General features: G+C 45.8%; 1 protein-coding gene across 9 annotated transcripts in view; it reads right to left on the reverse strand.

Moving 5' to 3' along the window:
- Positions 1-14,134, reverse strand: part of INPP4A (inositol polyphosphate-4-phosphatase type I A) — a 192,594-nt gene that overhangs the window by 108,131 nt on the left and 70,329 nt on the right. For 7 of the 9 annotated variants that reach the window (XM_059720974.1, XM_019485102.2, XM_059720975.1 and 4 more), the window contains exon 2: positions 2,061-2,147. The gene's annotated coding sequence lies outside the window, so the exon portion shown is untranslated. Of the gene's footprint in view, positions 1-2,060; positions 2,148-7,977; positions 8,077-14,134 lie in introns of those variants that run through there. The other 2 variants (XM_019485098.2, XM_019485100.2) reach the window with 2 other exon arrangements.

Genomic DNA, 14,134 nt, shown 5'->3' on the forward strand with positions numbered 1-14,134 from the left:
AAGCATATCCACCACCTTGTTATGCACTTTATGGATTTTGTCTGCCTTTTATCAGCAAGCTAGTTAAAATGTTTACTACTAGAGGTACACAGGTACATCAGTCTGATATTGGATTGGTACCGATATAAAGAAAATTTGCTGTATCGGGTACCGACCTGATGGGGCCAATAATTTGGCCGATAAATGCTTCTGCTGCGTACAGCAGCAGTGCAGCACTCAGGCAGCCAGGAGCACAGCCAGTAGCGTGGAAAGCTGCCTCCAGCTGGTAAGTCTGTTGTGGTGGAAGAGGAGGAGGGAGGAAAGGGGCATCGGGGGGTGGGGGGGTGGTAAATCAACTCTCCCTGCAGTGAGGGAGGGGACAGAGGCAGGTGCTGCCCAGGCAAGGAGGGGGAGGCGGAGCTGCAGCTTGGGGGTGGGGGACAGCAGCTCCCACCATTGCCTGCACCCCAGGACAGCATGGAGGGGGGAGAATGTGTGCCTCCAGATCTGCGCGGGGCAGGGTGGGCTGCAGCCGGGGCCACATGGGGCTCTTCCCAGTGGAGGTTGGGTTCAGAGCAGGTGCTGGCAGCACTGGGAGGATGCTACATCCATCCCAAATTTCACAGCAGCTCAGCTCCCAGCTGCCACCCAGCGCTGCCCCGGCTCTTCCCAGCATGTGGGTGGAGGTGGGGCATTGAGCCAAAGCAGCGTCAGGCAGGCCAGGGCCAAGGTTGGGGCAGAGCTGTGATATGCTGCCCGCACGCCCCTGTAATGGGTGTTGGTTCCTCCGGCAGGGGCCTGCAGGGAGTGGATCGCAAATCTGCCCGGGGCCCCAGCCCTCACTGTCACCACCCAGTGATCCCAGGGTCTCCATGGAGACTAGTTGAGACCTACATGGGCAGGGTGCACAGCCAGGCAGGCTGGATGGGGCTTCAGGTGGGTGGGGAGCTGTGTCTAGGAGTACGATGGGCAGGCAGGGCTGGAGCTGGGATCTTGGGACGGTGAAAGAACGTGGCTAGGGCCCAAGGCAGAGCTGCAATCTACTTCCTACTTGCCGCTGCCTACAGAACCAGCAGCTATCACAGGAGCATGAAGGGAGCAGATCGCGGCTCTGCCACAGGCCCTGGGCTTGTACTGTCACTTCCCCACAATCCTGATTCTGATCCCCGGCCCTGCCTGCCTGTCTTGCTCCCGGCCCCATCCCAGGTGCCCAGCCGCGTGCCCTACCCACACAGATTCCACCCTCAGCAGTGAGTGCAGGGCAGACAAGCTGGGATGCCCAAGCAGCAGGGCTGGGTCCAGCAGCAACAGCCAGAAGGAACCATTGCTGGGGCTAAAGGGAAAAAGAGTCTAGCTGCTAGGCTGCCCCAGCCCTGCTGTGCACCTGGGGGTGGCAGAACCTGGGCTGCCCCCACGCCTGGGCCAGGCAGGGCCGAGAGACCTGATGTGGGCCAACCTTGGCAGGCTGAATCTGGCCCACAGGCCATATTTTACCCACATCTGGTTTAAGCACTGATGCCCTGTAGCTTCTGCCTGGGTTTACCACGGTGAGAATGGAGCAGGCAGCAGCAGCTTGGGGAAGAAGACAAAGGAGGAGAGTGTACCTTGGAAAGGGTGATGAAGAAGAAAGAGAGCATAAATAGCATGTGAGGGAGAAGGAAAGAGCAAGGCAGATTAGCAGACCCAAGAAGGGAACCGTCTAATAAAGGCCATTTAAAAAAAAATTAACCTGTGCAGATCCCCAAAACATACCATTCAAAAGAAAAAGATGAGCAAATCAAATTATCAGGGTGTAACAGACAGACTAAATTTTACATCACTTTGCAAAACAAGGGTGGGAATACAAAACTTCTGGTAAGAATAAGGTATTAGCCACAGAATTAAAAATAGGATAAATGACTAAACCGTAAGAACACCACTGAAACTTAAACCCAGCCAGTTGCTCTTAGAACCTCACTGCTGATAACGTTGAAGTTTGTTTCCTACGTGTACATCCATTTCACTTTATCTTTAAGCACTGTTACTTTGCATCCTATGAACACCACTCATTATAGTAGTAAACAACATTGCTATAATATTACCTTACTTCATTTTCAGCTGTTAAAATCCAGTATGTAAATCCACACTCAATCAGAATCCACACTCAATCAGTCTTCTTTAAATAGTATCTGAAAGATAATAAGAAATAGGACCTCAGAGTAGATCCATAGCAACAGAATAAATTTACAAAACGTAATCCTGGAAGGTAATACATGTAGGGTCAAGCCCAGAAAAGCATCACTCACATAAAACAGATTATTCTTGTGTAAATTAATGTCTCCGAAATTTAAAAAGGGAATCTAGAGTAGCATATATATACTACTGAGGAAAGAAAACGTTAAGAAAGAAGGGTGACAGTAATTGTAGTAGCCATTTATTAGATTTGTGAAGATATAATATATAGATACTGAAATACTTTCTTTAAATCAGCATTACTTATTGCAAGAAAACTAGATTTACGCTCAATAGTTTAAGCATCCATAGCAGACTAATCACAACAGCTTGGTGGGGATATCTACATGTGCGCTTTATTGCACAGCTGACTAAGTCATAAAGTGTCACCATCTACACGTGCAGCACTATTAGGTCAGAGTAAGCTAATCACCTCTGCGCCATAGGACAATGCTGCCCAACACAAGCATTATTCTAAAGTGGAATTATTTACTCCACAGCAACACGTGTAGACGGTGACCGGGCCTGGCTGGGGCACAATGGTGCTACAGTACAGGAACTGCCTGCCAGCTTGCCCTGCACTGTAACACCCTCATGCCCCAGCCAGCCCCTTCACAGCATGTTGAGCCAGGTCAAAGCAGCTCTGGGCTGGCAAGCTGATCTGCCCCCCGGACCTTCTGCCAGCCAGGGCTGCGCCGCCCAAGCTCAATGTGCTGCAGTCCCGTGCACATGTGTAAGTGCTACACCCAGGAGCAATAAACTCCAGTGTGAACCGTGCCAGAGTTTATTCAGGCACGCTAATTGCACATGTAGATGCGCCTAGTGTGGGCTCATTTATCTACCTGAGATGGGTTTTACTGCTGGCAGAGCTCTGTGCCATGATGTTTGCAAGTTTACCAGTATTCACACTACCCCTACCTGCTCCATGTCAACCCAGTTTCATAGTGCCAGAAATTCCCTACAGACCCAGGAACCCTCCCTAGAAGGGAGCTTGTCGCAACAAAGAGGGCTCTGTTGAAAAAGGTAGCTTGCAAATAAACTGGGCCCATCAACAAATTTTGCACAGACCATCAAACAAGCATAGGAATTTGAACGTCTGTTTGTCATAAACTGATATACAAAATACGTAACTAAAGAGTCTGGTGCACTCTTGTTTTAGTCCCACAACTTATCTTTCCAGGAAATTTAATTAGTCTTAATGTCACATTTTATGATATACCCAGAATTCTCATGACAAAAGTCAGACCCTTACTGCAAAGGCAGCGGAGAGGTTCTTTAAGCTCTATAAGGTTACTGCTCCTGACTCCAGATCCACTACAACTACCTAACAGGTACAATGCTTTGATACCTTAGCAACACAGCTTCCCTGACAAATGAAGGCAGCTTATTCCACAGGCTCTTTCTTAAATGAGATGAGAAACTGCAGAAATTCTCTCCTCAGGATTTACCTGGGAATATATGAGCTGGCTATGTGAACTGGTGATGATTCACTGCTGGCAATGACGTAAGAATCTGGTGTCTGGTTGAGGCATCAACCAGATGCCTCAATAGAGATAATGCTGGAGAGAGGGTCAGCAACAGGGAGCCGGATGAGCAGAGAATTCATCACGCCCTCCCGAAACGCGCATATTGCTTCACTGTAGGTTCCCCTTTCAGTGTGAATCTCTTCTTAGGAAAAAGACTATGCAATGTAACTACTTGTTATTCAAAAGACATAGGAGCAGTGGTTTTAGTGTCATATATTAGCAAGGACTTTGCAGAATAGAAATATACTCTGCAGTGCCTTAGTGTACTAATGCTGCATCAGACAGAAGAAAAACACATGCAGAAAGCAGCACAGCACTTTTAAATACCAGATCTATTTAACCCCACCACCCCACATCCAGAATGATAAATACCAAAAAAATTGAGATGACTGTTAAAATGCCTATTAAGAAGCCAGTAAATTGCTTTATGGATTTAAAGCAGCTTCGGTTTGGCTACTTTTAATGCTTTTCAGGGCAATAACAGCTAAGTTACTTGCATACACACACATCCTTAAACCAGACATCTGTGATAAACACTGAGCTCCTAAAAATGGTCAAATGTGGGGAAATTCATACATTGTGTAAATCCAATTATGTTTTGATACTCTAAATGATAAGGATTAACCAACAGTATTTAAAAACACAGTCTATTACATTGCAAGACATCATTAATACAGAGGAGGAAGAATTTCAATATCAAAATGAAGAACTGGATGATCTCAGGGACTAGGGGCATTTATACATGTGCTCCTGGAGTGGGGGGAGAGCACTTTAATTACAGCATCTCTCAGAGTGGTGTATCAAGTGTATCAATGTCTCTGCACTGAAAAATGGGGGTGGGGGCACTTTAACTAAAGCTCATCAAACAAGCTTTAGTTAAAGCACTCCCACCACCATTTTTCAGTGTGGGGATGCTGACACCTGACTTCCTTTCCTCCACCTGACGCTGGAGTCTGCTGGGGTACGGTAATTACCATGCTCCAGCAGACCCGATTAATCAAGTCTGCTCCAATGCACTGTAATTAGTTTAATAATGAAGTTTAATAATACGAAGAACAAGATGATGCAATTAGTGATCAATAACAGAAATGCCAGCTATAAAAAAAATGAAAGAATTCATCAGTTGGAAGTGACAGGAGGAGAAAAACATGACTGTTTTTCTACAGAATGATTATGAGCCACCAATGTGATGCAGCAAATATCATCACAGGATTTATCAAGAGAGGTATTTCCAGTACAGATTTGGAAGAACTAATGACATCATATGAAGCAGTAGTAGGATGTCATGTGCACTACTATGCACGATTTGAAAAATCTATATTCAAGAAAGAGGGACTAAGCCTGGATCAGGCAAAGAGAAGGACTACCAGGATGATCAGGGGACTGGAGAGTCCCCTCTCTTACAAGAGAATACTGAAAAAATTGACTTATTTAGCTGAGAAAAACAAACGTGAGAAGGAACTTGATTATCCTCTATAAATTCATTCGGGTGGAGGACTAAACCTCCAGGAGCAAGGAGAACAATTTATGCTATAGGACTTTCAGCACAAAACCAAACGGGTATAAACTGACCAGGAATATTATCAGGGCAGGGCATTAGAAGGTGGTTTCTAACGCTCACGAGACCGAGATCTGGAGCCGCCTTTCAGTAGGGACCAAAACAGCTAACTTTGTTTACAATTGAGCTTATTAAGTTTATAAAAGTGACTGTATGAAGTGGCTGCTTGTGATAGCAGGGGACTGGACTCAGTGACCCAGGAGGTCCTTTGCAGTCCTCTGTTCCTATACAATTAATTTCACAGTGTTCAGCCTCGTTGTATCTGAATGTACAATCACAAAATAGTATCTGTTCATGAGTGGCCTATAATGAGACCTTTTCTCTCTCACTACCAGAGGCACGTAGAATTCTCTTTCTTATTTCCAACCTGATCTCACCTTCATAAATATTTCAAGGAATTCTTATTTATTTTGAATTTTGGAGGAAAAAAAACCTTACTTGGTCCTGAAGTTTAAGAAGGGATGGAGTGTTTTGTTGGTATGGTGGCTCTGGGTAGGCTCAGCTGCTAGTTTTAACTCATTTTATTTTAGTAATTTCAGTCAGTCATTCACTGGCACCCAAAGTGCCAGTCAGGCACCTTTAATGCTTCTAAAATCTACACAAAGAAATATTTTGTATTTCATTATTTATTTTTCTCAACCCATTCTGTGAATACACTGGATAGTTTAAGGTTTGCTATTTTCCTATTCAAGCTGACAGTTCCTAGATATGTAAATAGTCATTTATAAAAGAAGAGACTGAAAGTCACAGTTACCCAGTCTCAGTATTGGGTGCTACTGTAATTTAGATGCTGCGTTATAATTCTCTAATATACAATGCCACTGTTAACTGCAGGGCATTTAATGTGTCAGAACCACTTAAACCAAACAAATCACCACCAATTACATTTAAGAACAGGGGTTGAGAGTAGCAAAGGAGATGACAAAATACACTTGACTCGAAAAGCTCAATTAAATCTCTAAACAGGATAAAATATGGTATCTAACACTTAGTCTCCACCCAGCTTCTTCCAACCATTAATAGTGCTTTAAATAAAGGAGTACAGTATATTTAAACATATAATTTGACCATGGTACTGGCAAACAGAAGGCAGGGCAGTGTGCTACTTTGGGGCACTTTTACACGCACTCCAGGGGTGGGCGGCTCTAAAAGCTGCTCTAATTAAAGTGTTGCAGTGTTTTGTGTATCAGCGTCCCCGCGCTTAAAATTGGTTGTGGGGGTGCTTGAACTAAAGCTCGTTCAATAAGCTATAGTTCGAGGCACCCCCACCACCATTTTTAAGCGCAGGGACACTGATACACAAGATGTGGGAGGCTGCTGGAGTGCAGTACTCTAATTACCAATTACTCAATTAATCGAGTCTACTTCGACGTGCTAGAATTCCAGCGCGTGAGAGGAGTCTCCGTGCTCATGTATAAGCACCCCCCCAGATTAATTTGGTCAGAGAGGCATAACAAAGTTGGGTGTTGCCTACAAAAGCTCACGACCCTCTGAATTAATTTCTAAGGCGCCACCCTGCCTTAACTTCTGCCTGACTTCAGACTAAACACGCCTAGCCACTTCTGTTACTGGCAGACAAAAGCAAACTGAGCCAAATTACATGCTATTATCCAGATGATTATTCTTTTCAGATACTGTGAGATAGAGAGTGCAGTGAGCAGACTGAACACAAAGCTAGAAACCAGAAGTTCCTGAATTTCAATCTAAGTTCTATTGGTAATGGTTAGCTTTGCAACCTTGGGCAAGTTCTCTTCATTTCTCTAGTTCATGTTTCATCATAGACAGAATGGGGATAACACTACTTGCTAACTTTAGAAGAGAATTAAAAAAAATGAATTATGTTTGTACATTGTTCATAGAAAAGCCATGAAACTACAATTATCTTGCTGAGTATGTGAATCTTAATGTTCTCTCAAGTTTTACCTAAACTAAAAAAAAAATCAGGTTCAGTTTTAAAAAGTATTAGCTGACAAGACTTTAAACAGATTTTGCACCTAGTGAAGAAAAGGCAAGCTTCGTTTAAAGCTAAATTAGCTACTTGTGGTCCACTCTAGGTTCCCTGCATCCTATGCTGAACGGTCTTCAAAGGGTCACTTTTTCTTTACTCTTAAAACTGCATTTTCTGAGCACTTGCCTTGAAGATCCTTTTTCTTGTGATGCAATTTACATATAGATCCAATTTTTAAAAATATTTAAGGCCATATCCACTCTGCTTTAATACCAGCTATAACTGATTTATATGAACTTCACTGCTTATTTTATTCTCTTACTTGGGTTATATATGATCTAGTTGGGGATGGTCCTGCTTTGAGTAGGGGGTTAGACTCCTGAGGTCCCTTCCAACCCTAATTTTCTATGATTGTATGATTCTATATACAACAGTGATTTTTCTCCCAATTATTAAACAAGGTTAATGCAGTGTCATTTACAATAGAAAGGCTCTAGCTAACCACTGAGTCATAGCAAAAATCTCCCCTGCTGTACACCATATTGCAGCTTTTCTAATCAAGTTGCTTTGTAATAGCTGCAAAACAGGACAGAGTGTGATTACACTATTTCATATCATACCACACTTTTGAAGACATTCTGCCTTTGGCTTTCTGCATTAAGAAAAGAGGGCAATGCAAGAAAGGCTCTCCATGGCCAGGTATACAGCACTGTTTAAATTAAAACAGGATGAAGTTTGGCTTGTGATCTACTTACAAAGGTAGTTCAAAGTCCAGGTGCTTGCCGCCAGAATTTAAAAATCCGCCAGGTCATTAACTGCAAGGAAATATATTGGGGCACATCTTTATTCCTTTTCCCTGCAGAATTCAAACTCTCCAGTTCTTCTCACTGGGAACCTCTGAGAGAAATTAATTTTTGACTGCTATATAAACATGGCTAATATAAAAAACTGGCAAAAGCTCAACAATATGGAGCTGATATAGCTATGCCATTATCACTAAGCAGCAAAGCACAAGCAGCATGGGACATCACCATAACAGACAAACCTTTTAAAAGGCAGATTTCACAAAGATGCACTTACTGTGAGAGAAGTGTATTTTTGTCTGCCACTCTATTTCTCACCCTCCAGAAAAGGACAGTCCCTCCTGGAAGAAGCAGGCAACTTATGATTTTCCTTTGTAATTAATATGCTTGGAAGCATTTCTGAAGAGTCTGGAATCCATGATACCAGGTATAGTTTACTCCTCTTTGCAAATAGGTAAAAATATTTACCTTAATAGACAGCAAGCTTATCACCAGTCTTACTTAGATGTGCAGGGCAGTCAGGCTTCCCCTACATTTGTGCCTAGGGTCCTTCTCATAGTTTCACTTCAGTCCAGGCTTGGGAGAATGGGGGGAGATGTTCTGCCTGGCATTCCCACCTGTGAGAAAGGAGGCATGGGGTGGGGTGGGATGGGATGGGATGAAGGGTTGGGGAAAACCTGGTGCTATCCGAGCACAGTGTGAGAGGAAAGAACAATTTCCAATTCTTTGAATGACACTTTTGTCTGTTTTGCTCCTGCACCCTGCATTGTACTGTTAGTCTTGGCCAGAGAAAATTTCCTGCTATCATGATTGAAGCACTTTAATTTCTGCTATTCAGGCAGTAAATCTGGACAAAATATTCTAGTGGAAGAAGAGTAACTGAGTCCTATCTGGTCCCCTTTTTGGTTTTGTTCCAGAATCTTACCCCATTTTTAAAGCTGGCAATTAATGGCAGGTTTCATTTAATGTGTGTCTGATAACTTCTCATTTTGCTGAGTAATCACCTGCAATTCCCTCCAGTCAAAATGCTCTTGAATTCTTATATAATAAAGGGCTTAGTCTGTCCGTCTATCTGGCGGTAACACTCTTGGAGCACTCTGATTGGTTAGTGAAACAATCAAGCAGAGTGCAGAGCACTGCCATGATGGTGGGGACGGAATGGGGGGTGAGGCCAGTGCGCTGGAGGCGGCTTGGGGTGCTGGCGGAGGGGGACAGAGGAGGTGGCAAGGCAAGCTCCCCTCTCACTCCCCACAAGGTGGTGGCAGCGCATGGTGGTGGGTGGCAGTGCTCCGTCCCTGCCCGCCCCTCCCCCCACATAATTCTTAACGGGCAATCCGCTAGTACTTAATAAAATACTGATTCTTGGAATTAAAAACAAACAAGCAAAAAGCAAATTCCTCAGTCTAAGATGACTATCTACATCTGCATGGCTCCTGTGGCAATTTTACTTGAAAATATTAATTTACACAAAGTATTATCACAATTATATCTAGGCGTGCACTGATAAAAGATTTTCTTGGCCAATACCAAGCCAATAGCTGATTTGCAGGAAGGCAGCCAGGCAGCTTGGAGAGCAGCCTCCTGCCAGTAAGTCTGTTGGGGGAGGGGAGGGGAGGGGACAGGGAAAGCAGGGAAAGGGGTGTGAAGGGGGCAGATCGAGGCCTCCACAGTGAGGGAGTGAGTGGGGCTCGGGCTGGGGCAAGGGGGGCACTGCCCAGCCAGGACAGTGAATGGGATCCTGGGCTGGGAGTGAAGCAGAGCCACAGGCAACTCATCCAGGGGGGGCAGGGCAGGGAGGGGCAGCTCCCTGCCATTGCACGCACCCTCAGGGGAGGCATATGCCCCCACAGATTTGTGCACAGGGTGAGGGTGGGCTGGCTGGCTGCTGTAGACGCAGGGTCAGGGGCTGCAACCTCTTCCTGGTGGAGGACTGGGCTGGGGCTACACTCGGGGCAGCCAGGGATAGCGTGGGCTCAGCTGTGGCAGTGGCAGCCCCAGTGTCCAATCCCCATCCCCTGCTCCACCCCTGCACTCATTGTGGGGCCCTTTATACGCACCCCCCCACGCCCCTTCCCTCCCCACAGACTTACTGACCGGACACTGCTCTCCAAGCTGCCGGGTTGCATTCCTGACTATGTGCATGCTGCAGCCGTGTGCACACACATGGCGTTTATCGGTGACATTATCAGCCAAAAAAGCCAAATGCTGATAATGTTAATTTTCCTGTCAATCCGATATGCAACCAATATATCGGTGCATCGTTAATTATATCAGAACATTTCATTCAGAAAGAGAAGAAAAACTTTTCTTGATCCAACTACTGCAGAATAATTTCAATCTTGCTTGCATTAAATGCAGTGCCTATTTTTACCTATCTTAACATCTATTTTTAGCTCCCCTTTTGAATGAAAAAAAAATGTGCATGGCACACACAGCAGCTCCTGAAAATAAATACTCGCACATGCCTACAGAGCAATGTATCTATCCAGAGTACAGTGATGCCCTACAAAATAGGAATCAAGGGGAAATGAGATTAGAAAGTCAAGATTCATAGATTCATAGATGTTAGGGTTGGAAGGGACCTCAATAGATCATCGAGTCCAACCCCCTGCATAAATAAGCAGGAAAGAGTGCTGGGTCTAAATGACCCCAGCTAGATACCCATCTAACCTCCTCTTGAAGACCCCCAGGGTAGGGGAGAGCACCACCTCCCTTGGGAGCCCGTTCCAGACCTTGGCCACTCGAACTGTGAAGAAGTTCTTCCTAATGTCCAACCTAAATCTGCTCTGCTAGCTTGCGGCCATTATTTCTTGTAACCCCCAGGGGCGCCTTGGTGAATAAATACTCACCTATTCCCTTCTGTGCCCCCGTGATGAACTTAAAGGCAGCCACAAGGTCGCCTCTCAACCTTCTCTTGCGGAGGCTGAAAAGGTCCAGTTTCTCTAGTCTCTCCTCATAGGGCCTGGTCTTCAGGCCCTTAACCATACGAGTGGTCCTTCTCTGGACCCTCTCCAGGTTATCCGCATCTTTCTTGAAGTGTGGCGCCCAGAATTGCACGCAGTACTCCAACTGCGGTCTGACCAGTGCCCGATAGAGGGGAAGTATCACCTCCTTGGATCTATTCGTCATGCATCTGCTGATGCACGATAAAGTGCCATTAGCTTTTCTGATGGCTTCGTCACACTGCCAACTCATGTTCATCTTGGAGTCCACTAGGACTCCAAGATCCCTTTCCACTTCCGTGCCACCCAGCAGGTCATTCCCTAGGCTGTAGGTGTGCTGGACATTTTTCCTCCTTAGGTGCAGCACTTTGCATTTCTCCTTGTTGAACTGCATTCTGTTGTTTTCTGCCCATTTGTCCAACCTGTCCAGGTCTGCTTGCAGCTGTTCCCTGCCCTCCGGCGTGTCCACTTCTCCCCATAGCTTTGTGTCATCTGCAAACTTGGACAGAGTACATTTCACTCCCTCGTCCAAGTCACTGATGAAGACATTAAAGAGTATCGGTCCAAGGAACGAGCCCTGCGGGACCCCACTGCCCACACCCTTCCAGGTCGAAACCGACCCATCTACCACGATTCTCTGGGTGCGACCCTCTAGCCAATTCATCACCCACCGGACTGTGTAGTCATCCAAGTCACAGCCTCTTAACTTGTTCACCAGTATGGGGTGGGATACCGTATCGAAGGCCTTCCTGAAGTCCAAGTATACAACATCCACCCCTACTCCTGTGTCCAGGCGTTTCGTAACCTGGTCATAAAAAGAGACTAGATTGGTCAGGCATGATCTGCCTGCCACAAACCCGGGCTGGTTTCCCCTCAGCATAATTTGTCCTGCTGGGCTCTCACAAATGTGAGCCTTGATAATTTTTTCAAAGACTTTCCCCATGCTCCTAGCATTAGTGTAAAGATAGTTAAGCCCCCCAATGAGTGTCCTTGGTACCCCCCTGTCCTGATATCTATCGGGCCCCTTAGTGCTCAAGTCCCAGTCAAGCAAACTGCTCGGCATACAGAACGCATTCATTTTGAAATGTTAAAGGAAGGCCTTCTTTTGCTGAGAAGTCAACCTGCAACTCTGGAGTTGGTGCCATCGTGCGAGTTTTGCCTTCTACAACCACAGTCCACACTTCCATGAAAGAGGTATCCTGGGACGAGATGATCTTCATCTTTTTTCTAAAGGTAAGAGTCTGTTCTCTGATCTCCTCTAAAGGGCTTTAAACTAGATTCATTGAGGGATGGGGATGCAGCGGGCAATGAGAACCATAAGCCATGCTCTGGATCAGCCCAGGTAAGCACTAAGGGGCCCGACAGATATCAGGACAGGGGGGTACCAAGGACACCCACTGCGGGGCTTAAATATCTTTACACTAATGCTAGGAGCATGGGGAACAAGGAGAAGGAACTTGCACTCCTGCTTGCAAGCAACAACTTCAACCTGGTTGAGCTAACTGACACCTGGTGGGACTCTACTCACAAGTGGGCGGTAGGCATTGAAGATTATAAGTTGCACAGATAGGATAGAATGTGGATAAAAAGGGGGGCTGTTGCTGTCTGTTAATGAGCAATATACATCTTCTGTAATCAACATGGGATCAGAGGATGGCCAAACTGAGGTACTGTGCGTTAGGATACAAAGGGGTCAAGGGGAAAGGGACTACTTGGTAGTGGGGGTTTAATACAGACCGTCACCCCAGAAGGATGAGCTAGACCTGGAATTCTCTGGGCAGCTCTTGGAGGCCGTACGGTCAAGAGCTATGGTTGTCATGGGTGACCTAAACTACCTTGGTATCTGCTGGGAGGATGAGTCAGCCAGAACTAACGTCTCACGTAGATTCTTAACCTGCATACAGGACCTCCACCTAACGCAAGAGGTATATGATCCCACTAGGGGGAATGCCTTGCTGGATTTGGTGCTGGCTACGGGGGACGACCTGGTGGGGGATCTGCAAGTACATGGCAACCTAGGGGATAGTGATCATCAATTGATTGAATTCACTATCCAGTGAAAGGTGGGAAAAATAACCAGCAGGGCAGAAGTGCTAGACTTCAGAAAGGCTGACTTCGGTGTGCTTAGGAGATTAGTTAGTGGGGCATTAAAGATCAAGAGCATTGGCAAAATGGGGGTCCAGGAAGGATGGTCATTCTTCAAGGAAGCAATCCTTTGGGCACAGAAGGAGGAAATCCCACTGCGTAGAAAAGGGGGAGAAGGGGCCAAGAAACCCTCCTGGTTAAACAGGGAAATCCAGGAAAGCCAAAGGGCAAAAAAAGGGGCATACCGGCTGTGGAAGTAGTGGGTAGCTACCAAGAAGAAGCATACCTCCTTGGCTCGCATTTGCAGGGAATCAGTTAGGAAGGCCAAAGCAGCATTAGAACTCAGGCTGACACAAAAATTAAGGACAACAAAAAGTCCTTCTTCAGGTATATAAGGAGCAAAAAGAAGGTGCAGGGCAGCATAGGACCCCTACAGGATAGGCAAGGGCAGTTGGTGACAGATAGGAGGGACAAAGCAGAGTTCTTCAATGAGTTTTTTGCCTCTGTATTCTTGAACCTGGATCTAGACAAATCTCCCAAATGCATTACTGACAGAAGCAGGAGAAACACCAGCCCACCAACCATCAGGGCCGATCTAGTAAAGAGACACTTGGAGGGGCTGGATGTGTTTAAATCAGCTGGACCGGATGAGCTCCATCCAAGGGTGCTGAAAGAATTAGTCAGTGTCATAGCAGAGCCACTGGCACAACTGTTTGAGCACTTATGCTGCTTAGGTAAGGTCCAGAGGACTGGAAAATGGCCAATGTGGTTCCTGTTTTCAAGAAGGGGAGGAAGGAGGATCCAGGTACCTATAGACCGGTTAGTCTCACCAATATCCTTGAGAAAACCCTTGAAAAAATTATCAAGGATCACATTTGTAGAAGTCCAGTAGGTAACATAACGCTGAAGGGCAACCAGCACGGATTCATAGCAGGTAGACCCTGACTGACTAACTTTGTTTAGTTCTGTAACCAGGTCACTATATGCTTAGATGCAAGAGTCAAGGTAGATATGACCTACTTGGACTTTAAGAAGGCCTTCGACACAGTATCCCATCCTATTCTTATAAACAAATTGAACAG

This window comes from Alligator mississippiensis, chromosome 1, assembly GCF_030867095.1.
Source record: "Alligator mississippiensis isolate rAllMis1 chromosome 1, rAllMis1, whole genome shotgun sequence".
Lineage (NCBI taxonomy): Eukaryota > Metazoa > Chordata > Crocodylia > Alligatoridae > Alligator > Alligator mississippiensis.